At 36.8% G+C, this 27,371-nt stretch overlaps 1 protein-coding gene across 3 annotated transcripts in view; it reads left to right on the top strand.

Annotated features, from left to right (window-relative positions):
* The window catches only part of LOC123310568, a 449,880-nt gene that overhangs the window by 189,063 nt on the left and 233,446 nt on the right, over positions 1 to 27,371 (top strand). The window lies entirely within an intron of this gene.

Below are 27,371 nucleotides of genomic sequence, written 5' to 3'. Positions count from 1 at the left end.
GCCAATGGTTTCCTAAAGTTAAAACCACTTTTTTTGAACTCAGTTAGTCGAAATGTACACAACAAAATCAAAAAATTACAAAAAATCGACTTCCGCTAAAGTGTAGGCGGACCTTTATGCTTTTGATAATTGTATGTAAGTATAAACATCTTCTTTTTCCGACATATACCACATGCATGTTCATGTCAAAAGAGATAAATAAATGATTTATTTATTTATTTGTTGTTTATTCTAGGACATAAAAGAGGATGACCAAAAGAATTAAGATTTTAATTGATTAACTGCAGTAACAACAACAAAAAATACCAATCAAAGAATTAAATCTAGTGATCACCCGCAAAAATTGAGAAAAAGTATCGGGAATATAGGACATGTGGAACACTCACAATTAGATTAAGTTCATCAACTGATTACCAGCATATTGTTGGTTGATTATTTCTTTTATTGGTATCGAGTTAAGATAGATATATTAGGTGTTTTATTCTTTTATTTTTAATTGGCATTTTATTGTATTGTTGAGTCTTCGATATTCAATCGATTTATTCAATATTCATTCGCTAAATCTCATGTCAATAATATAAGGTGGATAATAAAAGGATTTCAAATTCTCAAGAATAAAAAAATCAAATAGTCTCCGAACATAGAAAAAATGCCCACAACATACGAAACCCTCTGGAAAAAAAGGAAATTAGCACCTCTCTAGCAGAACATGTGTCAAATACACTTCACTCTTTTGATTCTTTAACATCGATACAATTGAAATATTAGAACAGAAGAAGCGCTTGCTACATGAAATGGTTTCGATCAAACAAGATGAAAAATTCAGTCTCACATTGATTGAATACAGCCTATTATTATCTTATTAACAAAATCAAAGAAGAAACCTTAGATCGTACGTGTTATGTCAATTGTGTGTAGATCAAAGCAGTATACCTACAACATATTTATGATGAGAACTGTTCAATTTCAATTGTCAATTCACCAGATCATTTCTCGATTGATGTTGTTCTTGGTGTATTTGTTACAAATCTTTCATATTAACTAAGATAAAACTGTAAGTAACTCTTTGACATATAGCCAAGTACCTCTGTACCTAATCAAATGTTATCCAATTCTCCTTTCTCTCATTACTGGTTTTTTAACTACGTTGTGTGAATTGTAATGTGCAACTATTTATGTAATTATTTTTTATATGATTATTATGTGGCCTTATTTCTGTAATTCGTTTTAGAGTCCTGAAAAAGATTTTTGAATAAAATCGAAACATGTCGGCTATGCTTTGAAAAGGGGTTTTTGTTCCAATAACCTGACCTAAAACTTCTTGAAAAATACAGTCAACAAATAAAAAATATTGTAACCATTTGAAATAAGTGACGTTGGGCTAGGTATATTTATATATACATAATTTGTTGAATTATGAAATATAGTGACGCAAAAAAGTTAAGAGATTGATATATAATCACTCAGACTGCACAGAAAGCTGTTGGCAATACAATACTCAACCAGATTACTTACAACTGAAGTAATTATAAATTGAAACTAATTTATTTGTATTACGACTCCAATTTTTATTCCTGCGTTGTTATTTTTTTTTCTATTGTTTCAAAAAACACAATGGCTCACTTCATTCACTTCGTTTATTGCGGAACTCTTGAAGGGTAGGACCAATTCACTGGAAATTATACTATAATTTATTAGATCAGGTAATGTTTCAACTCAACTACAACTGAATGAAGATTGTTCAAGTATGCAGCGAAGAAGGTTAGAACCAAGGCCGCAGCTTCAGATCTCATGGGATACGAAATGGTTCGAGACACGTTAATGATTCCATAAACGAATTGGGAGGAGGAACCTCCGAGTCACTATCATTATAAATAACACATTACATCTTAAAAGAAAAAATCCCCCCAGTTACCCTGAGGGGTACGTCCGAATGGACGTCAATTTCCAACGCGTTAATGCGAAACGGAATAAATTACAGCAGAGCGACTACTGTGAAGGACGGAATTAGGGTCGTTCCACAAACCGCGGAAGACCACAGAAGAATGACGGACTTCCTTCATAAAATAAATAGGGACTTTTACACTCTTCAACGGGAGGAAGAAAAGAAAATCTATGCGGTAGTGAGATATCTACCGCTGGATGCAGATATCCCGACGATCCTTGACGACCTCAAGGATCAAGGGATCGTCGATGCTGAGGTCATAAGAATGACCTCAAATATAACTAAGAGGCCGATGCCCTTATTGCTGGTTAAAACCCAGAATAAGGGTATCTTCGAGGTGAGAAGGCTCTACAACATGAACTGTGTTGTTGAACCTAAGAGAAGGACGACCGGGCCTGGACAATGTTACCGCTGTCAGCGATATGGACATGCCCAAAGTAAGTGCACTTTTCCATGGAGGTGCGTGAAATGCTCCGGTAATCACAGCTCCAAGGAGTGTACGCTCACCAGGGAGAACGAGGAGCGAAATGCCTCTTGTGTTCTCTGTGGAGAGCAAGGACATCCAGCCAGCTACAAGGGATGTAGCGAATGGAAATTGGTCACTAAAAAGACCAAGAGATCGCCAAGATCGAACCAGACCAGCTCGAGGCCAACACAAAATACACCGAGGCCATCCCCAAACTCTTCGGAAGTGAAGAAACCCCAGGAAACTGCAACCGAAGCAGTCAAAGAGACGAAGAAACCAGAGAAAAAGACGGAAAAGGCAAAAACCGTCAAAAAAGCCGAAACCAGAAAAGGAATTTCTGGAATCACTGAGGAACTGGATAAGTTCACGAAAAACCTCCTCAGCACGATGATGCAGAATCTGGAGAAAGAGATTGAGAAGAAGATGCAGCAAATTATTAAGAATATTTAATGGCTGGCACGACGATAAAGAACAATCTCATAATCGTCTCTTGGAACGTCGAAGGATTGAGAGCCCGCAGATCAGAATTCGAAGAACTGATTGAAGAGAAGAGACCGGATGTCATAGCTCTTCAAGAAACGAGACTTAACCCCAACGTTCGGATAGCATTTCCCAATTACGATATTTACAGAAATGATAGACCTAACAGCACAGGTGGCGTTGCTATACTGGCTAGAAGGAATATGGATCACCATTTCGACCAAATATTCAATGGACAAGAAGTAGAAGCAATATCGATTATTGTGAATACTAATCGAGGGCAAGTGAAGATTATTTCAACTTATAAATCACCGGATAAGGACATGCTGGAAGAGGATCTAAAAATGCTACTAGAAGGAAGACACCCGAAAATCATAATTGGTGATCTTAACTGCAAATCGCAGGAATGGAACAGTAGGGTGGAAAATACAAACGGGAGAAGACTGAAGATTTATGCTGAAAAACTTAATGCAGTTGTGATAGGACCTGATATACCGACCTACATACCAAGAGTAAATGGACTACCCGATGTACTGGACATTGTCGTAATGAAAGACATCACTGAAGAAATCAGCATTGATACAATAGAAGACGGAACTTCAGACCACAATCCCATAGAATTCATAGTGGGACATGGCCCAAGAAACGAAGAAGAGACACAAACCAAGGAACGCACAGACTGGGAGAAATATAAGAATTTACTTCAGGAGAAAATCAGGGAAATTCCCCAAATAAACACCCAGGATGAATTAGATGAAGCAGTTGAAAAATTGGAAAATCATATAAAAGAAGCCTATGAAGAAAGCACCAAGAGAATAAGGAAACCAATTCCGAAACATTCACATGGAGATACGCCAAGGGATATAAAGGAACTTATAAAAAAGAACAGAAGACTCAGGAAAATCTACAGAACAACAAAAAGAGAAGAAGACAAGAAGAAACTGAATAAGCATAGTCAGATATTGAAAAATGCTTTAACAGAACTGCGTAATAACAGATGGCACCAGAGATTAAGGGAACTGAATACAATAGATCACTCGGCTTGGAAAATGCAAAAACGCTTACGACGAGAACAGACAGTTATACCTCCACTGCATGGAGCAAACGGAATGGTATATACGAGACTTGAAAAAGCCGAAGCACTTGCCGACACAATTGAGAGAGAAGCCAGAATAAATTACAGAAATGATGATGACAATGAAGATCTAGAAGAAGAAGTGGAGGCAAACGAAGAACTGATGATGGAACCACCGGAAACCGAAATCATTCCAAAACCGGCTTCACCAACAGAAATCAAAGAGATCATAATGAAACTGAAAAACCGGAAAGCACCGGGAGAAGATAGGATAACGAATTATATGTTGAAGAAATTGCCTAGAAAAGGAATAGCAGCCTTGACGAATATAACAAACGGAGTGATGAGGACCGAATACTACCCAAAGAGATGGAAAACTGCAGAAATGATAGTTTTCAACAAGCCTGGAAAGGAACGGAAATTTCCTCAAAATTATAGACCAATCAGCCTACTATCAGCACTAGGAAAAGTCGTCGAGAGGGTTATCGCCAAAAGGCTGAATGAGGAAACAGAAATGTTGAAGATAATCCCACCCGAACAATTTGGATTTCGACGAGAACACTCGACTGAACTCCAATTACTACGGCTCATAGAATACGTCACCGAAGGAATACAGACCAAACAGGCCACAGGATTAGTTCTGATGGATATCGAGAGAGCTTTTGATAGAGTATGGCACGAAGGCCTAATCTACAAGATGAAAAGAGCAGGATATTCGACCAAGCTATGCAAGATTATAAGGAATTATCTGAGGAATAGAAACTTTTATGTGAAGATAGATGGAGCAACCTCTCAAACCAGACAATTGGAAGCGGGAGTGCCTCAAGGATCGGTACTTGGACCTGTGCTTTACGTAATATACGTTTATGATATCCCGAAGAATGCTAGGAATATGCTCACCTTGTACGCAGATGACACAGGAATAGCGTTCAGACATCGACGCCCAGAGATCATACACCGGAGACTGCAGGAAGCCATAGATGAATTACTCAAATGGTGCATCAAATGGAAAATCCAAATCAATGGAAGAAAGACTCAAGCAATATTACTGCAAAAGAGAAGATTGAGGATGGAAGAAAACCTTGAAGTTGATGGACAAGAGGTTGAATGGAAAAATGAAGCAACATACCTAGGAGTGACGCTTGACAGAGGACTTACATGGAAAAACCACATCAAATGTGCTGTTGATAAAACAAAAGCCGCAATGAGTAAACTTTATCCACTCATAGGCAGAAGAAGTCATATGAATAAGAACATCAAGTTGACGATGATTAAAACTATTGCGCGACCACAACTCACATATGGATCGGCGGCATGGGGCTTCGCAGCCAAGACCCACATCAAGAGAATACAGGCCACTGAGAATAAACTCCTTAGAATGGCGATGGACGTACCCTGGTTTGTTAGGAACAAACAAATCTACAAGGACTTGGAATGGGAACCAGTTACAGAATTTATGAAGAGAAAGGCGGAAAGGATATTCGACAAAGCCAAACAACATCCAAATGAGGAACTACGAAGATTAGTCGACTACGATCCAACAGAAGAAGCTAGAAGGTCAAGAACCTACCACCGAAGACCGAGAGATCAGTTAAGGATTTAAATGTAACCAAAGAAGAGCTTAACCTATAAAAGCTATAGGCAGCATACAACTATCAACACGACTATGATCGTGTGAGAGTCCAGAAACCATAAGAGTCAACTGGTTAATAGGCAAAATGCCCGGAACCTATGAAGAAGCAGTTAAGGGTTTTTAGTGGGTCTCGAGCTCAGAGAGTGAGAATCCCCACACTGTTCCCCCTCAGCAGAGGGTGTGTTCGTCTGTTTGCAGATTTTCCCCCTGCTACACCAAAAAAAAAAAAAAAAAAAAAAAAAAAAGTATTATGAACACTAACAACAAATCATATTGAGTATATCTATAGTGTTGTTCGCTTATCCCCTTTCATGATGATAAAATGATCCAAATGCCTTTTCAGCACTTCAATCTTTGTCCGATCTAGAGTAGAAGTATAGTCTGCCCACAACACTTGCTCCTTAAATTCAATGCATTCATCATTCGAATTTATTGTGTGGGCATAAAAAAACTTACGAAATGAATATTATAGCGGTTCATAATTGATACGAAACTCATTATGATTTAGCAGAAGATTAAAGCAGTGTAAAAATTCATCAAAATATGAACACACTTTTTGTGATATAGCAGGAGGAATCCCTATTGAAAGAACCTCTCCCGAGAAACAGTGTGGGACTGTGGGAGTGCTGTTGAGTTCAAGTACTCTCTAAACCTATATACCTGTTCTGTGATTCTGTGGATGTGTCTCTTGATCGGTTTGTTTCTTCATTTTGAGGTTTTTGTGTCATCCTGTTCGGATATCACTCAATGAGATTTTTTTACTTATTGAAATTTTTCCTCATGATATGATGCATAGCCTCAATATCATTTATATCGCAGCAGCTCCTTTTTAATTGTATGAATGCTTTTGGATGTCACTCCCCTCTCAACTGCTCCAAAGGTCAGCTTTGACCTGGTGATGGATTTGGTTATTTTAAATTTTGTCTCTTAGACTTTTGTGGCTCTTACTTATTAGTGGGTGTCGCCAGTTCATCTTCTCATGCAAATATATTGAGAGTTCTTTTTTTTTCAAAATTACCTTCAAATACTTTAGCTATCAATCATAATATTCGCATGAAATATTACTCGTACATCAAATGGATCAAATTCTTCTTGATCGAACCTCCGTTACCAAATTGGGCGTATCTTCATGTAGCTCCACAGTCCAGAAAGAAGGGGTTCCACAGGATTCTGTCTTTGGTCCCATTCTTTCTCTTGTGTATATTTCGAACTCACCCTGCGATATCATTTCATTAAATTTTGTTTATGCTGAAGTCTTTGATTTCGCAGCTTCCATTGAATGTCAGCAAATGCAGAGTTGCAAGGACAAATGGGGTGCGTATCTCATCAACTGCAACATGTTGATTTGGGTGTTCTTATACCGCAAATCTGTCAGGATCTTCACGTATCTAAAGCACTGTTGGTAGGGAATCTAGAGTTCTTGAGCTTCCAGAAGTCTTCCAGTAGGTGTTATATAGATGTTTTTAGGTTCGTCCTATAGTGGAGCTTGATGGTGCAGTTTGAATGCCAGTTCTTGTAAGAGATAGAGTAAGCATATATGCTGGACCTCAGTGAACCATCTATGAACAGAGCTGCAGCCTTTTGGATGAAGTGAATCGTCGTGAACTGGGGGATATACGAGTATTTGTGAGGTACCGTGCTCTACACGGCTCTGAGCTTTCGGGACACAAACGAGAAATTGCAAACGTTCTTCTCGAACAACGTTTTCGAAAGTAAGAACTTCACAAGCCAATGCTTGCGCTGAGTATGACATGTTTTGGAAAAATATGACACTTTTTGAGCAACACTCGCTTGACTTTTTCTGTTTTTATATTTATAGTTTACTATAGTTCATCGATTGATGCTACACTCTGGAATTGGTAAGTTCACGACCTAAAATAGTCGTACAAAAATTCATTAACAATCACATATTGTGCTACCTACAATCCAGATATTACTCCTACACTACCCAAAAATTGAAGTGAATATGAGAGAGAAAACTTTCTTTTTGTACTTGAATTACATTTTGAGTATTGCTGTATGTATCATGTCGAGAGGTTTGTGTATTAAGCCCGTTTGCAACAGCCGAGAATTCTTTGGAGAATTCTCTACAAAATTCTCGCAAGAAAAGGGCGGAGACTATTTAGTACGCAACTGAACAGAGAATTCTACCGAAAGTGCGTATGTAACGGTACATTATTCACGGCGCATGAAATCTCGAGTAAATTTTCTAGAGAATTCTCTACAAAATTCTCGCAAGAAAAGGGCGGAGACTATTTAGTACGCAACTGAACAGAGAATTCTACCGAAAGTGCGTATGTAACGGTACATAATTCACGGCGCATGAAATCTCGAGTAAATTTTCTAGAGAATTCTCGGCTGTTGCAAACGGGCTTAAGACACAAACACACGCACACAAAATATGGTCCTAATGGCTTGAACTCATTTCTTTCAGGTGTATTATTTTTTTTTGTGTGGTCCGTTTGTGCGATAATCAGCTATAGCAACTCATTTTGTATCCAGTATCCATCAACTGCAAATTAATTACCACGAATTCAACCGCCCTTTAAGCCCGTTTGCAACAGCCGAGAATTCTCTAGAAAATTTACTCGAGATTTCATGCGCCGTGAATTATGTACCGTTGCATACACACTTTCGGTAGAATTCTCTGTTCAGTTGCGTACTAAATAGGCTCCACCCTTTTCTTGCGAGAATTTTGAAGAGAATTCTCCAGAGAATTCTCGGCTGTTGCAAACGGGCTTTAGAAGCCTTTTAATGTGAACACCTAGTGTATTGGTTAACCGAAGGTTTCTCAAGTTAGTAACCATTTCCATGTTCCGCAAAGTGAAGTTAGTAGAGGATAGTAGGGGGTAGCTATAGTTTTAGTGGAAATGCGGCATATACTCCTATGGGGGTGGAAAAACGAGAGCTACAACCGTCGAAGAAGTTCGGCTGAGACGGTCAACTGCAAGAAGAAATCCCTTCTTCAAAGCTTCCCGAAAGCTGTTCAAACAATCCGGAATAGGTGGCATAGCTACAATTTGAGGGCAAGAAGATCCGCCAAGTAGGGCCTCGTGATTGAGTAGGCAGCAGCGGCGTGTAATCGTTGGGCTGTCGAATATGAGAACGGGAAGCCTAGACGGAGACTAGGTTCAAAGTATTCAAGTATTCGCGTATTGGTATTGATATACGTCTGGAGGGCGTATGTTGGCTTGGCGAGAACAGGATCAACGGTATAATAAAAATTTCATGACACTAACAACTCTTTTCAGTGGGAGCTCAGGGTGTGTTTGGGAAATCATTCGTTTTAAGGGCATTGATCTTATTATGCTCATTAACGCAAACCTGATAGCGGTAAGATATCGTGATTTTATGCTAGAACCTATTATTATTCTCTTCGCTATAGCCATCGTCTACAATTTTATCCAAATCGACGATAATACTCGTTTACACCGGGCCAGAATTTTCAACGACCGCACATCGAAATGCATGGCATTAAGCAGCGTCATTCTTGGTTGGTCGGCAGATTTATTCTTTGATATATTCTGTATGTATGATATCCCTTTTGCACTGAACCACGCATTTTAGTTTTTTAGTCTAGTTTTCTCGATTTTTATAGTATTCCAGGCCGCTCTTGTTAAGACCTCCTTCAAAGTATGAGAAAAATTTCAGAAACAAATCAATAAAATGTCAAGCCATTGAATGAAAGCTATGAAATGTTTACCACCGTCGACCCTGATGTCCATGACTGTCCGCTCCTGGCATTACTTGAATGAATTGGCCTGCTGCCTGTCTAGACAAAAATTATTGCATTAAACATATCTGGTCTGCAATGTCACCACAATTAAACCACACACAAAACAACTCGCCAATACTTTGACGAGACAAAAGTATCTTAAACTTTCATTGATAACCTCATTGACAGAATAGCGAATAGAGTAAGAGCACTGCGAAGAGATCACTAGATATTACATCATTATTTAAAGGTGTTTGAATCGGAAGGAACCTTTCTTATGCCCGCAGACTCCAATAGGTGTCTTCTATTTGTTCTTTTCTCTGCTATGTTGTCGCTCTGAGGGATTTTTGCATATTGTTGTCATTTCCAGTGGAAAACGTATTTAGACACCTAACTTAATGATCAGCACATACAGGGTGGTCCAACGAAAACTTAACACCTCGATTTTCTGACTTAGAAATGAAAATAAGGAGAATCGCTCGGACCCCTCAATGGTTGCCAAATTCGACGCGACTGGTTCAGACGGAATCGAAAAGAGGGAGCATGAAAGAGACGAAGCGGGGAACGTGGCTCTCTTAGTTCATGTACCGATGGATCCTACCTTTTATACTAGGAAATTGTCCGATGTGTCTGGTGTTTAACGAACAACAATCATGAGAATCCTTAAACAATATAAATTCCATCCTTATAAGATTCGATTGGTTCCTCAGTTCTAAATGGAATTTTTCCTCACGCCTGGATTGGAAGAAGGGGACATATTCAGTGGCCACCCAGATCACCTGATCAGGCTCCACTGGCATTTCTATGAGGTCAACTGAAATCCAAGATTCACGCTACCCAGCCTGAGTCAATGGATGATTTGCGAACTCAGAAAATTAATAAATACCATCAAATTACTCCAGAAATCTTGAGTAATGTACTTGATCGTTTCCAGCAAAACTTATATTACTGCATGGAAGTGTATGGTGCTCATTTCCAGCATTTAATAAACTAAATACAAAAGTAAGTACCTACTCTTCCATTATTTAACCGATGGAAATTTTGAAGCGAAATCAGGATCAGATTGTAGGGGAAGTACGTACAAAATGACATGCTGTTTAGTTTTTTCATCATAGTTATTTATTTAACGCAATTCAAATAAATCTTCTTGGTTTTTATTCATTTTAGGTTCATTGACTATTAGTATCAAAATCTTTTGATTAAGTAGGATCTATAATAAAATATATATTAAGAAAAAATGCAACCGATCACAGAAACCATTTTGTCCATACACTACGGACAAAATGACATACTAAAATATTAAGAACACAATTCACAAATATATCGTTTAGTACCTAGACTTTGGGAGATGAGCGCATGAGCATGAGCCCAAAAGAGAACAAATCCTACATCATAACCGTATCCTCTATCTACGATCGTAACAAACCCTCACTGGGCTTAGAACGTGAAATGAAATCTTCGCTTCTTGAGCTATCATCTACCTGAGCAGTTTGCCTCGATAGTCTCAATTTCTTTTCTGATGAAGTAGTGTTGGTAGCAGGAATATTTCTTGCATCATCATCAGAAATTTCCTTAAGTGGATCCTTTGGTCGGTTTTTTGCAATAATTTCTTGCATGTTTGGAGCAGAAGTTGAAAAAATCATCTTTGACTGGTTTAGATTCGTTCTCTTTTTCTTTGGCCTCGATTGAACTGGCTCTGTGGTGCTGGCAGAATAGTAGCAACTAGATATGTCAGTGATTGTTACCAGGTCTTTTGTCTTTAGCGAGGAATTTACTTTATCGTTATTTGTTGCTGTTGGATATGAAATAGATTCAGCATCGGTACTCGCATCTTTTTGGACTGAAGAACTGTTGTGTCATTCAGTTGATGGCTATTTGAAGCCTACTTGCATTCTGCATAGTTGCAGCTTTTTCACACGCTTCATTGAACAAACGCCCAATATGTAAATGGGTCGCGTTTCAAAAAACTTTATGTGCACCGCTAACTCCAGCTCAATTTCAGCTGAAAATTTTATTTTGAATATTCCTAAATCTTAAGAGTTACACTCGACGGTTTTGTTCATATTGAGAGCATATCTTCTAAGCGTCGCCTGAGATTTCCCTTCGAATCAGAAATCGACGGGTCCAAGCGATTTTCCACATTTTCCTTTTGAGGCTGGAAAATCGAGATAAGTTTTCGTTGGACCACACTGTATAAAAAATAGTTTTTAATTTCCCTTCAGGTATATGTAAATTATTACACGTACGCACTCCAATTTTTGAGCAGTGTAAATATAATATGCAATCTAGGTGGAGCCCATTCCTCCTTTACCAACAACTCAGTCATTCCTCTTCATGTCCGTCCAACTTCCGCTCCCGTGCCAGAGTTGCACACACAAAAAGCCGGCTGCTCAGCTGAGAGGACCATTGTCCATGTGGGGGAGAGATCGGGACTAAAAACGAACCTTGCTGTCTGGCTGGCCGCGGCCGCAGCAATCTCTGATAGGCGTTCCGAGAAACAACAAGAAGAGAGACCGCCGGGAAGTTGCATTCGATTATTGGCCTTGCGTCGGGCAGCACACGGATACGAGTCTGCCGTGTCGACGTCCGCGATTCCGTCTGGTTGAACAAAACCGATCGAACTTTGGTGCAGTTCGGGAGCTTGCACGGGAACGAGATATCTGTGAGCTATCCGTGTTCCTTCGGGATTCAGGCCGGTGTGTTGAGGTTTTAGTATTTTCAATCGAGGTGGCAGTGACAGGAAACTGGTTTATGAACATTTGCGTGAAGATTCTTCGGGATAGAAGTTTTTTGACGAAATCAAGGTATGACATTTTCAGACTTTGATGCGAGGTTTTTCAGAATATTATTGCGACAAATTGTTCGAAGATATACAGAGTGGAGTTACAAACGAAAAGAGGAGATTCTTTGAGAGATTTCAAGAAAAAAAAATTTCATAAACATTGGACCGAGCTGCAGAGGATGTTGAAAGGGTGTAAAGAATTTTTTTCAACTTTATCACAAGATATGCAACTGAAATTCGGCATAAATATTATAGTATAATTGATAATTCACACTATCTGACATGCCAATTTCGATGGCAACTCTATTGAGTGAAATTTTTTTCTAGAACAGTGTGTCCTCGAGTGTGTCTCCTGTTCTCTTCCATTTTTTTATGAGTCTCTGTTTATTCGAAAAAAACTTAAAAAGAAGCTTTTGTTTTTATACTAAACTTTAGAGCTCGCTTTGTGGTCTCATGAAATTTCGTCGTAATTTTCGAGAAAAATTTTTTTTTAGATTCACTCGAAATCCTCAGAAATGTCCATATAGTTATAAAACTTCAGGTAGTAAGCTGTGGTGAATAAACTCATTCTTAGTTATGATAAATCAAATTAAATTGGTATTTCTAATAATGAAAATGTGTTTTCACAGCTTGTTTTGACACACATCCTAATGTTAAAACTTTAACAACCTGTATCTCGAAAACGTTTTCGATCCCATGTTCATGGTTTTTTTTTTGAATTAGTTAACCTCCAATTTAGGAACACCCTGTATTGAAATTCGAACCTTCCAAAAATTATTGATGGGTTCTTAAACCATTCACGGTGCTCTAGATAGAGATGAGTTGTTGTTGAACAGATGATTCCCATTTCATCTAAAAAAATCAAGAAGAATCACAAAATGTTTGCAGACAATTTCGAAATAGATACGCCGAATCTTTGGAAAAACACTATTTCTGTAAGTTCTGGGTAGAATTGAATAAGTTCTGGAATTCCTGAAACAAATTTTCATTTTTCCGGCAAATCCGAGGGCAAATAATGGATTCTAATGAAAATGAACAAATTGGTGCCGCCGGCTTTTTTGCAAAAATGAGTTTTGCTGCTATTTTTCGATGAAGAAGAAAGAGTTCTTGATCATTTTTGGAAAAAATTCCTGAATAATGAAGAAAAATGCTCGGAAAAATGTAAAACATAAATTTTTGAATCTCGAAAACGCTCATTTTAAATGAAGAATTTTTACTATTTCAGTTTTAATGTTGGGTTAAAAATTAACAGTGCTTTGCCCGAGCCTGGTGCCTAAGGTGCGTAAGGACTCAGTAACAAAGCCTACACAGAACCCAAGTGGTTCCCAACTCGCACAAGTTACAAAGCTTCTGAGGGGTACCTACGGAGAATCAGGATAAATTGATATGATATAATATGATGAGAGGTCTGAGTAGCGCTAGGCGAGCTCTACAAAATTTATCAAGTGAATCTTATCGAAAATACAAAACTCTTCATTTTGTCACCTATATAAGGTCAGTATTTGGATTACCACTTCGTTTTGACACGAATTGTATATTTTACTTTTGTGAGCTCTCAACCATTAATTCCGATCAATTCAACCTCGAATTCAACCAATCTAAGCTCATCCAACATCCTTCGAATGAAGACCATATGATTGAATGGTATAAAGTTTCCATATAATTGAGAAAAGAGAAAAGCAGCATTATGAACATCCCAATCTTAGTCAGTTCATCTTACGTTGAATTCAATCAAGATATTAAAAACATATTTGAAGAAGTTGAGTTGAATTTATTGACGATTGATAATTTTAGATGTTAGAATTTCATCAAAGTTTTCGACTGAAATTGAACTGAAAGATAACTAGTTCAGTTGAAAACGAGATATGTACTGACGACGGCTGACAAATAATTGACGAAACGTTGTTACGAATAATGAAAAATAATTGAAACAAGCAAATATTTCTTACAATAATTTTTTTTTTCGAGTCAGCAAGGGGAAGGATAGTACAAACAATAAATTTGCCTCGAAATTTGCCGAGAATGCGAATGTCACGCAGAAGTGATTCGATCATCTCTATCTGGTTTACCGCAAAGCACCATTTTTAATTAAACTCTACAATCAAAAGTTAATCTCAGTAATAATGGAATGATCACGCCTAAACAGGGAGGCATTGAATACAATAATAAGGATAAATTCAGATGCATACCACCCGCCAATATGAATATCAATGATGATTCGCAAAGCGAATCGACGTACTGAAGTAGAGAAAATATGGGACATATGCCATTGTCTTCGTCATGTTTTCTATCTGGAGGGAATTGAATCGGACACCGTTTCATATTGGGTGGTGCTCTGGGTAAATGTATAGTACCCAGTAGCACGTGCCATTATAGAATAAAGTTCCATCAATTCCAAACGTTCTCCATCGGAGAAAAATGCTATGTTTCTCTGATGAGGTCAAATGAGACCGAAACCATGGTCAGCATCTGCTTTTCTTCGATGGAGCGTACTCCATTTGGGGCCTTGACGATGGCAAATTGGCTAGTTCAATTCAGATCGTAACACTTGTTGATATTCATATCGGCGGGTGGTATGAAGATGAGGGGATTTTTATCATGCTTACACTAACCGTTTGAAGAATTTCCCTACAAACTTCTGCAGAAAGCCTACAAAATAAGACTTCAAGGGACTCTCTCATATATTTTTTGGTTCGATTTCAATATTTTACATATACGCTCATGATGGCTTCGAATGTGTGCTCGTAAACAGAATAGACGATATAGACGATCGAAATATATAATTACAATTCGATTAGATGGTATGCTCAAAGTCCATATGGAGTTCCAAACTAGATTTCTGCATTATAGCATCCGTGAGAAGTGAGCTTTCTAATGGGTCAACGGAAGATGATGATGATTTCGATGCTATCAGATAGTTATACGATTTCCTATTGTTTCTTCCGAAGAAAATCAATATTATCTGTGGAAATAATCCTGTTAAGTTGTAGATACATGGAACCATATTATAACGGTCGTCAATATGGATGAATGACAATATATTTCAGAGGTGTTGAAACTGTTCGTTATTGGTACGTATTTATTCGCTCTTATGGTATATTTATACATAATAGATAGGTACATAATATGATGAGATAATTGAAATAGAAATTGGTCTAATATGGAAAGAGAAAACATTAACAAAAGTGAACCCTCGAGTGAACCATTTTTATAATGTTCGAACTAATATTAATTGTAATCACAAGGTTTACAGTTTAGTATAAATGTAAAACCAGAACATTAGAGAATTTGATGTATGAGAGCTTTGTTATGCAACAATAAGAATTAATTCAGATGCATACCACCCGCAGATAAGAACAAGTGTTACCATCTCGGTTACGATCTAAATTGAACTAGCCAATTCTCAATCGTCGGGACAACTAAATGGAGAACGTTCAACCGAAGAAGCGCAGATGCTGATCATGGTTTCGCTCTCATTTGACCTCGTCAGAGCTACACAGCTTGTTCTCCGAAGAAAAAATTCTTAGAACTGAATGTGCTACCATCTCCTCAATTTTTACACGCATGTTGTCTGCAATATGCAGGCCAGCGAACTGAATTAGAATTAGAGGAAATATGGGACATAATGCCATATCTCTTTTCATACTGGATGTCGCTCGAGTACCACTAGATAATACTCAGAAGCAACTACCAGTATTTGATTAGGGTCCGTTAATTCCAAGCGTTTTTTCATCGGAGAAGGAGCTGTGTTGCTCTGATGAGGTCAAATGAGACAGAAACCATAACTATATTATGGTCAGCATCTGCTCCTTTCGATGGAATGTTCTCCATGTAGTTTTCCATACAATGGCAAATTTTCTAGTTCAGTTCAGATCGCAATAGGTACATGTTTATATTAATATCAGCCAGTGATATGAATTTGAATTAATTCTTATTATTGTATTCATTGCCTCCCTGTTAAGTCGTTATCATTTTTTCATTTGTTATGTAACTTTCAATCTCTCCTCTCCTAGGGAAATGTTTTCTGGGAAAACAGCACACAAAACACAGGATTTTTTTTTTACTGAAAAATATGCCCTCAGAGTAATATACAAGCTGAAATACCAAAAATCTTGCTTGCGCAGAAGTGTCCTACCGTTAAATTCACGTGGTTCGATATTCAGTTTGTTTTTCTGCAATGCAACAAGAAATTATACGCTCATAAAGAGTACCTCCTCATATTTACCCAAAAAGAAATATATTGCTCACATAAAGCAAAAGAGAATACATGTGCTTTAAAATCTACAATTGCGCGCCCAAGAAGTTTAAGTATATAAGTAACATCAAAATATTTGAAAAAGTTCCGACCAGAAATTTCTTGTGAACAGGAACCATTCAAATATCCCAGATATCTCAGATAACTCGAGAATTGAGTTCTGTTACAGCCCTTTTCCTTTTCCGGTTCGAATCAAAAATCTAGATATACAGATTTTATATTTTCACGTCGATAGAGCGTTCAAAAACGTCGTCCAATTCTTGTATTCAAATAATGCATGTTCTATCAATAATTATACTCATCATAATATCAAAACAAGTCAAGTAAATCTCCCAGAAACTTCAGAGAAATCGATATCTTCCATTCCGTGAACCTTCTCTACGTACATTTTCCCTTTTCGGATGAAGCTTCGATAAAGGTATTGGTCACTTATTAATTGATATGCTGCAAAAACCTGATGTCTTATACTTCGGACAAGCCATAACTTTGGGTCTGAAGAAGTTTGTAATTTGATAGTATCCACTTTCCAATTCATTGTTTCGAAAGTGGCCTTCTCGGACTGTATTCTTTACGAGATTCTCTATCTTCTACTAGCAGAGGAAAAAGTTCATTTGATTCTGAAGCAACAACTTTGCCAGATATCTTTACCTTATTTAATCCAGTTAGCTAGCCTATAGCCTCGAAAATAGGAACGCTTTACAATTTGAATTTGAAAGGCCATCTCATCGAAGAAGAACTGAGGCTTAACATGGTTTCGGTCCAATTCGGTAGTTGTACAAGGATGTATTTATTGATATCTAGTTAGCCCAGACCAGTTCCATGCATAAAAAAATGTTGCGTTACCATAGCAACGAAAAAATAACTCATTAGAAGTGTCAGTGTGAAGTTTGAGGCCAAAAAAGAAAACCAGAGTTACGAAATAAATTAAAAGAAAGAAGATGTCCACCGAAATTGTGAAAGAAAAATTGTAGTATCGAGCCATCAACAAGTACCTATATTTAAAAGGGTTCAGAGGTAAGCAGATTTACGAAGATACGCTTAATACTCTTGGTGATAAATGTCCTTCATATGCGACCGTGAAAAATTGGACTGCAAGCTTCAAAGAGATAAATTTTTCATTGCATACTCGATTGAAGATGATTACCGATCGGGAAGGCCAGTTTCTCTGCCAGTCCCCGAAAAAATCCATGCAGTTGATGACATGATTTTATCAGACCGTCGAATTGGGCTAAAACGGATATCTGAAGCACTGAATATTTCATACGAACGCGTTAATTATATAGTTCACGTCCATTTGGACAAATTGCTGCAAAGTGGATCCCCAAATGTTTGAATGTTGACCAAAAGCGTGCAAGGGTAGAAGCATGGCATTCGATCTGTGCTGGATTTCAAAATAAATAAAGACTTCTTTAACCGAATTGTTACTATGAATGAGATTTGGGTGCATTTCTACGATCCAGAAACAAAGCAACAATCGATGGAATGGCGAACCTCTGGTTCTCCGAGACCTAAAAAGTTTCATGTCCAAAAATCTGCTGGAAAAGTTCTTATTTAAGTTTTTTGGGATTACCATGGGGTAATCATGATTGATTTTTTGGACAAGGGTAGAACAATAATAGGAGATTACTATTCGACATTATTGACCACTCTTCGGAGAAACTTAAAGAGAAAAGACGAGGAAAGCTATCCAAAGGTGTTTTGTTTTTGCAGGTCAAAGCCCTGCAGACAAATCTAATGTTGCCATGCAAAAAATTCGTGATTTAGTGTTTGAATTACTAGAGGACCCCCCTTATTCACCAGATTTGGTTCCATCCGACTCCATCTCTTTCCTCAACTGAAAAAAAGTTTATAAGGTCGTAAATTTTCATCCAACGAGGAGGTAATAAAAGCTGTGGAGGTCTGGTTTGCAGAGCAAGAAAGAAACATTTTTTTTTTGAAAGGTCTAGAGACGTTGCAGGTTCACTCTAATAAATGTATCCAATTGAGAGGAGAATATGTTAAGTAATAAAATATTTTGACATTGAAATTTTGTTTGGTTCTTTAGTAGGCTAACCCCCGGTTTCATAAAGCTCGATCGGGGAATCAACGCTTGATTGACAGATAAACGTCAATTTGTTTTCAATCAATAATTCAGTCATAAGAATTCGGAATTCAATTCTCGAATCAAATTATGATCTATATACATCTATTCAATGATTCTAAATTGCTTCTTGTTCAATATATGTAGGAATGAAAAAGTTTTAGTGATTTCGTTTTTGAAATCCAGTGACTGTAAAATCGTTGATCGGGCAGTAAGAGTTTTATGAAACCCGCTGTAAGAATTTTTCACTATATCCTCGTATAATCTTTTTACATGATTTGAAAGATTCAACATAGAAAATTGTAGAAAAACCGAATGTCTTCGTGATCTTAGTTTTTTATTTTTTATTACAATCACATCACCTGGCGTCTGTTGTTGAAGCACCAGTAATCAATGCCAACCAATACAAACCCTCCACCTGAAGTGTCATTTTTCGCATATAAAACACAATATTCATGGAACGACGTCTGCAGATTATTCGCATTCAAAACACCTGGTTGGTTATTCTATGGCTAGAGATTCGAAGTCGTTAATTTCGAAATCGATAAACGTATATCACAGGGCGACGTTTAAAGCTGAACCAACTTCGAATTCGTTCGAAAATCTCGCTAGCTGAACCTGGAATTTCTATGTGGGCAAGGATATAAAATTTTTCTTCACAACAAAAGCAGATCTTTTGCATTCCCCGAACAATTGAAACGCGCGTCTGAATCAAGGGGCTCTTATAATGCATTCCAATTAAGATGATTGTAAGGTGAGGAATTCTTTACGACTATTTATGGACCGTCTTGGAGGTTAAATTGAATACACAATATGGGTAATTAATAGGATTTCAAACTTCAGCTACGTTTGAGAACTACAAATGATAAAGACATTTATTCATATAGGTGTTGGCGACGGTGTTGAGGATAACATTTTTTTGGACATAGATCGAGATGGTAAAGGATCCAAATTGAGACAGAAACGAGGATTTATCCTACAAAAATCACAACTGTATGGAACTTCACTAAATATTATGCTCACACGTACATGTTCATTTAATCTATGCACACGTCGATATGACAGACTTTACGAGGATATATTGAAAAATTCCTAGACTATTCTAGAACCAAACAAAATTCCAATGTCAAAATATTTTATTACTCAACATATTTTCCTCTTAATTGAATACATTTATTACAGCGAACCCGCAACGTCTCACGACCTTTCAAAAAAAATTTATCTTCTTGCTCTGCAAACCAGACCTCCATAGCTTTTATTACCTCCTCGTTGGAAGAAAATTTAAGACCTTTTAACTTTTTTTCAGTTGAGGAAAGAGATGATATTCGGATGGAGCCAAATCTGGTGAATAAGGGGGGTATTCTAGTAATTCAATCCCTATATCCTGAATTTTATGCATGGCAACATGAGATTTGTGTGAAGGGGCGTTGTCCGGCAAAAATAAAACACCTTTGGATAGCTCTCTGCTTCTTTTCTCTTTACTTTTCTCCCGTAGAGTGGTCAGTAATGTCGAAGAGTGATATCCAGTTATTGTTCTATCCTTGTCCAAAAAATCAATCATGATTACTCCATGGCAGTCCCAAAAAACTGAAGCAAGAACTTTTCCAGCAGCTTTTTGGACACGAAACTTCCTAGGTCTTGGAGAACCAGAATGTCGCCATTCCATCGATTGTTGCTTTGTTTCTGGATCGTAGAAATGCACCCAAGTCTCATTCATAGTAACAATTCGGTTTAAGAAGTCTACATCGTTTTCAAATCGAGCACAGATCGAACACGACGCTTCTACACTTGCACGCTTTTGGTCGACATTCACACATTTGGGGATCCATTTTGCAGCAATTTTTTCTCATGTCCAAATTGACGTGAAGTATATGATGAATGCGTTCATATGAAATATTCAGTGCTTCAGATATCCGTTTTAGCCCAATTCGACGGTCTGATAAAATCATGTCATGACCTGCATCGATATTTTCGGGGACTGACCCAGAAACTGGCCTGCGTAAATCTGCTTAACTCTTAACCCTTTTAAATACAGGTACTTGATGATGGCTCGATAGTCCAATTTTTCGATTTTCACAATTTCGTTGGACATCTTCTTTCTTTTAATTTATTGCATTTACCTCTTTGACCTCAAACTTCACACTGACACACTTCTAATGAGTTAATGTTCGTTGGTATGGTAACGAAATATTTCTTTTATTCATGGAACTGGTCTAGGCTAACTAGATATCAATACATCCTCGTATATCCTGAAGTATGTACAGATTATACATGCAGTCTTGATTTTGGCTGTTTCTGGTACTTCTAGACTAGATCGGTAAAAACTTTGTCCATTAGTGGAAACCGTTTCACGCTCTCCGAAATATGACGAAATTTTATATGCTTCCTAGCCTTCCTTTCATAACCTAATTGTGTATGCTCCCCCAATATTCGCATGAAATCCTAACCGATATTTATCCGAATCGTTGTCGATATTTACTTGTGGGGTTGTTTTATTTGACATCCTTTCACACCCCACGTGATAAATTGACCTTGACAAAAGGCGGAAAGTGGAACCAATTTGAACAAATGTTATCGTTCGCACCGGCAAACTGTATGTTGGTCCGGACAAAACCGGTTTCATTTTCGGAAGCTGTTTCCCTCTCCTGCGTGAAATTAGAATGAGGGCCTCCTCGAATTGGGACGTTTTGTTTACTTTTAGGGCACCCGTATCACTGAAATTCGGAGATAGGGGGAAATTTTCCACAGAAAAACGCTGCTTTAATCCCAACAAATATTTTGGTCATATAGGTACTGTTAAATTCTGGAGAAATTTAAAAGTTCTTAAGTTCAGAAAAGGAAATGAAATATCGAGGCTTTGCAAGCAAATACCGAAGGTAACCATAATGCATAAAATATTCAGGCACAAAATTGCTCCCGTTTGTATCAATGAATTTAGTGCAGGCGTGACCACAAGGCTGATTTATTTTTTGATTTCCATTCGTACGTTTCAATAGAAGTTACAGAAATGAGTGGAGCCTGCCTGGAATTTGTTGGTGCAAATGGAAATCAGCTGTTAGTATATACAGGGTACAAATATACTTCCAAAAATGCATATTCGCTCGAGTTAAAAAATAGAACATAGGTGAAACCATTAATACTCAATGGTGAAACATTACCTAGTGGAAGTTCGTGCAGAAATTGGGCGGCATTTGAAGGTTAGTGTCTGCCATAGAATTTCTTTTAACAATCTTTTCATATTTTCTAGTGAACCTCACGAGTCTTCTTATCAATATTCTACATCTTGTTATTGCAGTTCAATTTCACTGAATATCGAGAAAAATATACAGATTTCCATAACTGCGAAACCATCAGGTTCATTTTCTCCATTAACGAACTCAAATTAAGCTCCAGTGTTCACATAACGGTGGAAAAATGGACAGGGATTATTGATTTGACCACCATTTCTTCATCAATTAGTCCAACCCAATCGTTTGAGATCATATAACACACAAACATTCGACAAAATGACAACGTTCTTCTTTTTAGATGAAAGATGGCTTTCTATGAAATTCTGAATAATACAGATGACGAAACCTATTCAACACAATTGATTAATGCATTTTTTTTTTCAATTCAGAAGACTAGGTTTCATGGACGTGGTCGGCTTGCATAATTTCAACAACAGGTCTCATTGGTCGCATTCAGCGGACGGAGCGCAAAGCGCTTCTGCTACCCATCTGTAGCGGTAGCGGTCGGGAACATGTTGAACGTCCGCTGGCAAGCCGAGATAGGATAAGGTAGTCCAACGAGCTGTCACGATCAGCTGATTGGTTGAGAAGTCTGTAGGAAAGACGTAATTAAACGGATTTTTTAAGTTTCGTTAACCTTGTGCTGGTTAAGTCAGTTTTTTTGTGTGAAAAATTACTTACTAGGTGTACTCTGTATCCATTGCGGTTCATCTACTTACCATCTTGTATATAAAAATGGAAAATTCAACATCCTTCTATATTTCTAACCATCAATTTCGATTTCATTTTCATCAACAAACTCAAACTCGTACATCTTCCACACTAAATAACAACTATTCAGTGCAAGTCCAACTTTCGCTCCTTTTCGCTACCGCTACCTAGCACAAATCAAATCCGCTCCCAAAAATGGCGTCCGCTCCAGAACGTGTTGAGAATGTAGCGCATATTTCACCGAACGTTTCCGCTAGCGTTTGGTAACAGTTGCGCAACTGTTTCGTCCGCTGAATGCGACCATTAAGAGGTACTTGATGAATTCAACCTTTTCATGGCGAAATCATAAGCGGAACTCTAATTGTAATGACTGTATTAGCGTGAAATAATGAGGCCACTTAGTAGTTATTTTTACTTTTCAGCAGAGAGGTCTAAAGAATTAGGGGTATTTTCAATTGATCATGTAACAATCGCGGAAGCACAAAGTGTTTTCTTTCAAAAATGGACGTAATTTTGATAATTATCAAGACTTCTTGATCAAAATCGTCCAGTTGCGGAAGAAAAACGAGAACACTAATTTGTGGTTAGTAGTGAAATATGAGAGGAAGTATACCGAAAAAGATCTTCTGGAAAAGATAAACCTGTATATTGAGATTTGCTTCGCTGCAGTGGTCATTATGTCGTTACAGCATTTGGGATCTTATATCCCTTATACTTACATCCCTTATAGTATAAATAACTGTTGAACTGGTATGAAGATCTGTTTTTATTTCTATTAGCTCCCCGTAGAAAAATAATAAGTATAGGTACTGTTACGATCCGTTTTATACTTTTATTGTATATTATGAATTAATTTTATATTACAAAGCAACGGAATCGCAACTTGAAAAACTATTCAATTCTTAACTATAAATGAGTGACTTTTCTCATAAATTTATTCTGACTGACAATTCCTATCTTTTTTTTTATGTCTCCATGCCTACCCAAAATTTCCTAACACAGCAAACTAAACGAAATTATTTTTAGAAAACTTAAACCATAACAAAATCCCCAAAATTAAAATATTTATTCCCCAAATTGAAAATTTTGGGAATAAACATTTTAAATTTAACAAACTGAATTTTACAAAAAAAAAATTCATTAATTATTAACCTAAATCTTTTTTCTTGAACTTTTTATGATTTCTCAATTTTTTTCTCATTTTCCTCCTTAAATAATTTTCTCTAATCCATTCCATTTTTTCTCTCACTCTTTGGATGATATTCACCCATTTTTTGTTCCTTGTGTAATTCCACAACAGGACAGTGAATTTTGCTTTTACTTTTCCATTGAAATTTCATTTTTTATCCCCTAACTTGATTATTTCTGACGTAGAATTTTCTTTGTACATGACTCCTTCTGATGTTTCATTTTTTGTTTCATCATTCTCCTCTACTTCATTCATGTCATCATCCAGTTGTTCTTGTATTTCTTTTCGAATATAATGCTCTGTAAGATCCAATTCCTCCTGATTTCGTCTCTCTGCTTTTTGTTCCATTGATAAAATATTTGTTTCTTTGTTCTCCATTCTCTCTGCACATTCTTTAATTTTTCTTTCTATTTCCGTACCATTTTGACCAAATTTTTCAAATTGTTGATCCAACTTCATGAATTGTTCATCTAGTTTGTTAGAATGCTCTTCAAATTTCTTAAAAAGTTCAGACTGTTCTTCTCTCATCTTCAAAATAAAATCCAGTATAATGGAATTATTGCTTTCTTGAGCTCCAGCTACACTCCTGTTTCTGGATTCCATATTTTGAGTATTTCCATCACTCAACTTGCCCCACGTTGGGCGCCATTTTATACTTTTATTGTATATTATGAATTAATTTTATATTACAAAGCAACGGAATCGCAACTTGAAAAACTATTCAATTCTTAACTATAAATAAGTGACTTTTCTCATAAATTTATTCTGACTGACAATTCCTATCTTTTTTTTTATGTCTCCATGCCTACCCAAAATTTCCTAACACAGCAAACTAAACGAAATTATTTTTAGAAAACTTAAACCATAACAGTACTTCAGAAAAATATGGGTATGTATGTACTTTATCTACTGTAAATTCAATAACAACGTTATTGGAGGTAAACACTAAATTTAACGTTCATGTAACGTTTCTCACATCCTATTGATTAAACGTTGAGTTGACACGTTCATATTGATTGTTAAAGTCACAGCTTGTTGAATAGTTTGTATTCAACGTAGATGTACTGTTTGTTATTCCCGAGGTTACTCCTTCTTGAATATGTGTTTTGAAAGCACGATAAAGGCACTTTTTGTATTGGTGACTTGAATGATGACTGAATGATGGCTTGAGGTGTTTGTGAATTGTTACATCATTCAAGGCTAAGAAACACCTAACCAAATTCGACGAGTATCGTCTTGTAGAAGTCCCATGCCACATTCAAACGTTTGATACACTTGTATGTTGAACATTCAATTCATTTAATGCCTTTTTTGGCTCATCAAAATTAAGTAGTGAAGAATTCGAATGAACTACCATTGAATACATTGACAATATTTGTTGTAATAATATGTCACATACAGTACTGGCATCCACGCGAAAGAGTTTTTTTCTAAATAATTTCATACTGAAATTCCAAGCATTTAGCTATAGTGACTACCGATTCTAGCGAATGACGAATTGAAGACCAATTTTCTGGTTGGTGGTTTGATTCTCAAGGTCATTGTTACCAAACTATTAAAATAATACTGAATTCCCGATTTTCTCTTTGATAAGTTATTCAACCACATCACGATAACAGTGAAAAATTGAAGATTAACAAGAGACCTCGCAGGTAATAAACCACTGTGTATAATTTGCAACGTCTCGAAATGCCAAATTAAATCTTATTATAAAATAAACATTTTGATCATTAAATTACATTGGAGTCCTTCGAACTGAACGTAACTGAAGTGAATTGCATTTTGACTGCACGGTTGTCAGATAATTGTAATTAAGAGCCTGAAAAGACTGAATGCATTTTAACAACGGCGAATTCAAATAGAAAATTGGACAATTTCCGTCGGATGGTGCTGATGTCGCGTGGCAAATAAAATCAGGGTTTCAAAATGTCGATGTAATAATCACACGGACGACCTTTGTTATTTCTATACTAACAACATGTATTAAAAAGTCAGCATTTAGAGCTCGGTTGCCGAGGGGTCTTTCACTGGACGTTTTTTGTACACTAAAATTCCAATTTCGAGATTAATTCCACTAAATTCAGGAAAATTCCGTTCAATTCACCTAAATTCCATTCAATTCATCACAATTCCGTTAAATTCATCATAAATCCGCTCAATTCCACTCAATTCCGTTCAATTTATCGCAGAAATTTTCAGTGAAAACTCAACATGAGTGTGCTGTCTACTATTAGTAATTAGGACAAATAAAAATTCGAATGAATAATTATCACCTATAAAGAACACTGTATAACTCAACATCAAAACCTAAGACAAAAAAATAAATTTTTCTCTATTTTGTTGAAATCATCTTCACTCAGTTTTGTCGAACCCAACAGTGAATCATATCAAGTTGCCGTCAAATAAGTACGAATTTTGATATGTCTCATGTTCCCCAGCTGTGATTTCGAGGCAAGCTTCGGTCGAAGTTTCGTCTAGCTCCATCTGAAGTATAATTTATCCTAGACTGAATCTACTAGTGCATCTAATCTGAGATAGAACCAAAAATCGAAATATCAGTAGAACAGTATTATTGGCAATACAGCCATTTATTCTCAATAAAATAATTTCAGCAAAAATTAATCCAAAGTAGGAATTTCTTCAAACCAAAAAAACTGCTGAAAAAATTAGGGTGGCGAAATAGGTGAATGAACTTATGAACTAAAACTATTTTACCCTAAGACTCAATATATTTAGGAAAATGAGTGGCATACTTTTTTGAGAAACTCATAATGACGTCAAGTGCGTTCCTCTTTTGTTTTCGAGTCAAGTATGACTTAGAAAAAATCACTATTATTTTTCATTTCAAAAATATATTTACCATATTATACCTACATTGTGGCCCGCGTAACATATTCCAGCCGAATATTTCCGTAAATAAAAAAGTTTTTTGGGAAAACGGCTAGAAGGCTCAATTTCCATTTGGACATTTATGGCAAATTCAGAAACTCGACCACTTAATGCATGTCACCCATCACTTTCTACTATATAGTTTTCGACATCGAAATGAACGCCATATTAATTCATAAATAAAATTAAAATCTCGTTTTCCAGAAACACTCAAATATATGGAAATGTTCGACAATGGATTGTTTAACATGGCCACCTTGTATAATATGTTAAATATTACTGAAATTATGATAGAGATATATCTACTTCGCTTGAGCATCATCGACTTCACATTAAAATAAGTACTTTTCAAAACGATTCTTAGGTGACACGATTATTCAAAAGCATCTTTCTGCGCATGTTCATTTCCATTCAATTCCTTTACAATTCCATTCAATTCCTTTACAATTCTATTCAATTCCCTTAGAATGCCTTTCAATTCCATTGAATTCCTATAAAATGTCCTTCAATTCCATTCCAATGAATTCCAATATAATTCCGTGTAATTCCATAAAATTCCGTGCAATTCCGCCTCAATTCCATCATTTTGTACACTAAAATTCCGCAGTGAAAGACCCCTCGTCGGTTGCTCAATCTAAGAACCAGTTTTTACGGAATGGTCCTTTATCTGTTTTAAGGAATCGAACGAAATAAACATGAGCAATATGCAGTTTACTCGAAGAAATCCATCTGAATGCCATGAACAACAATAGAGGTATCGATGGGAATACTGAATGAGGAGTTCCGCTTCTTCGGGTCAAAACGTTTAACATTTACACTTTCAGTTTTTTGAACGTTCATTTGTTAACATCGCTTCGAATTTCTTGGGTCATTAATAATCCTGCCTCGGTGTTCGGTCTGACCCAGACGGTGCATCTTAAT

This window comes from Coccinella septempunctata, chromosome 1 (genome assembly GCF_907165205.1).
Source record: "Coccinella septempunctata chromosome 1, icCocSept1.1, whole genome shotgun sequence".
Classification (NCBI taxonomy): Eukaryota; Metazoa; Arthropoda; class Insecta; order Coleoptera; family Coccinellidae; genus Coccinella; species Coccinella septempunctata.
This window is presented reverse-complemented; position numbering and strand designations above follow the sequence as displayed.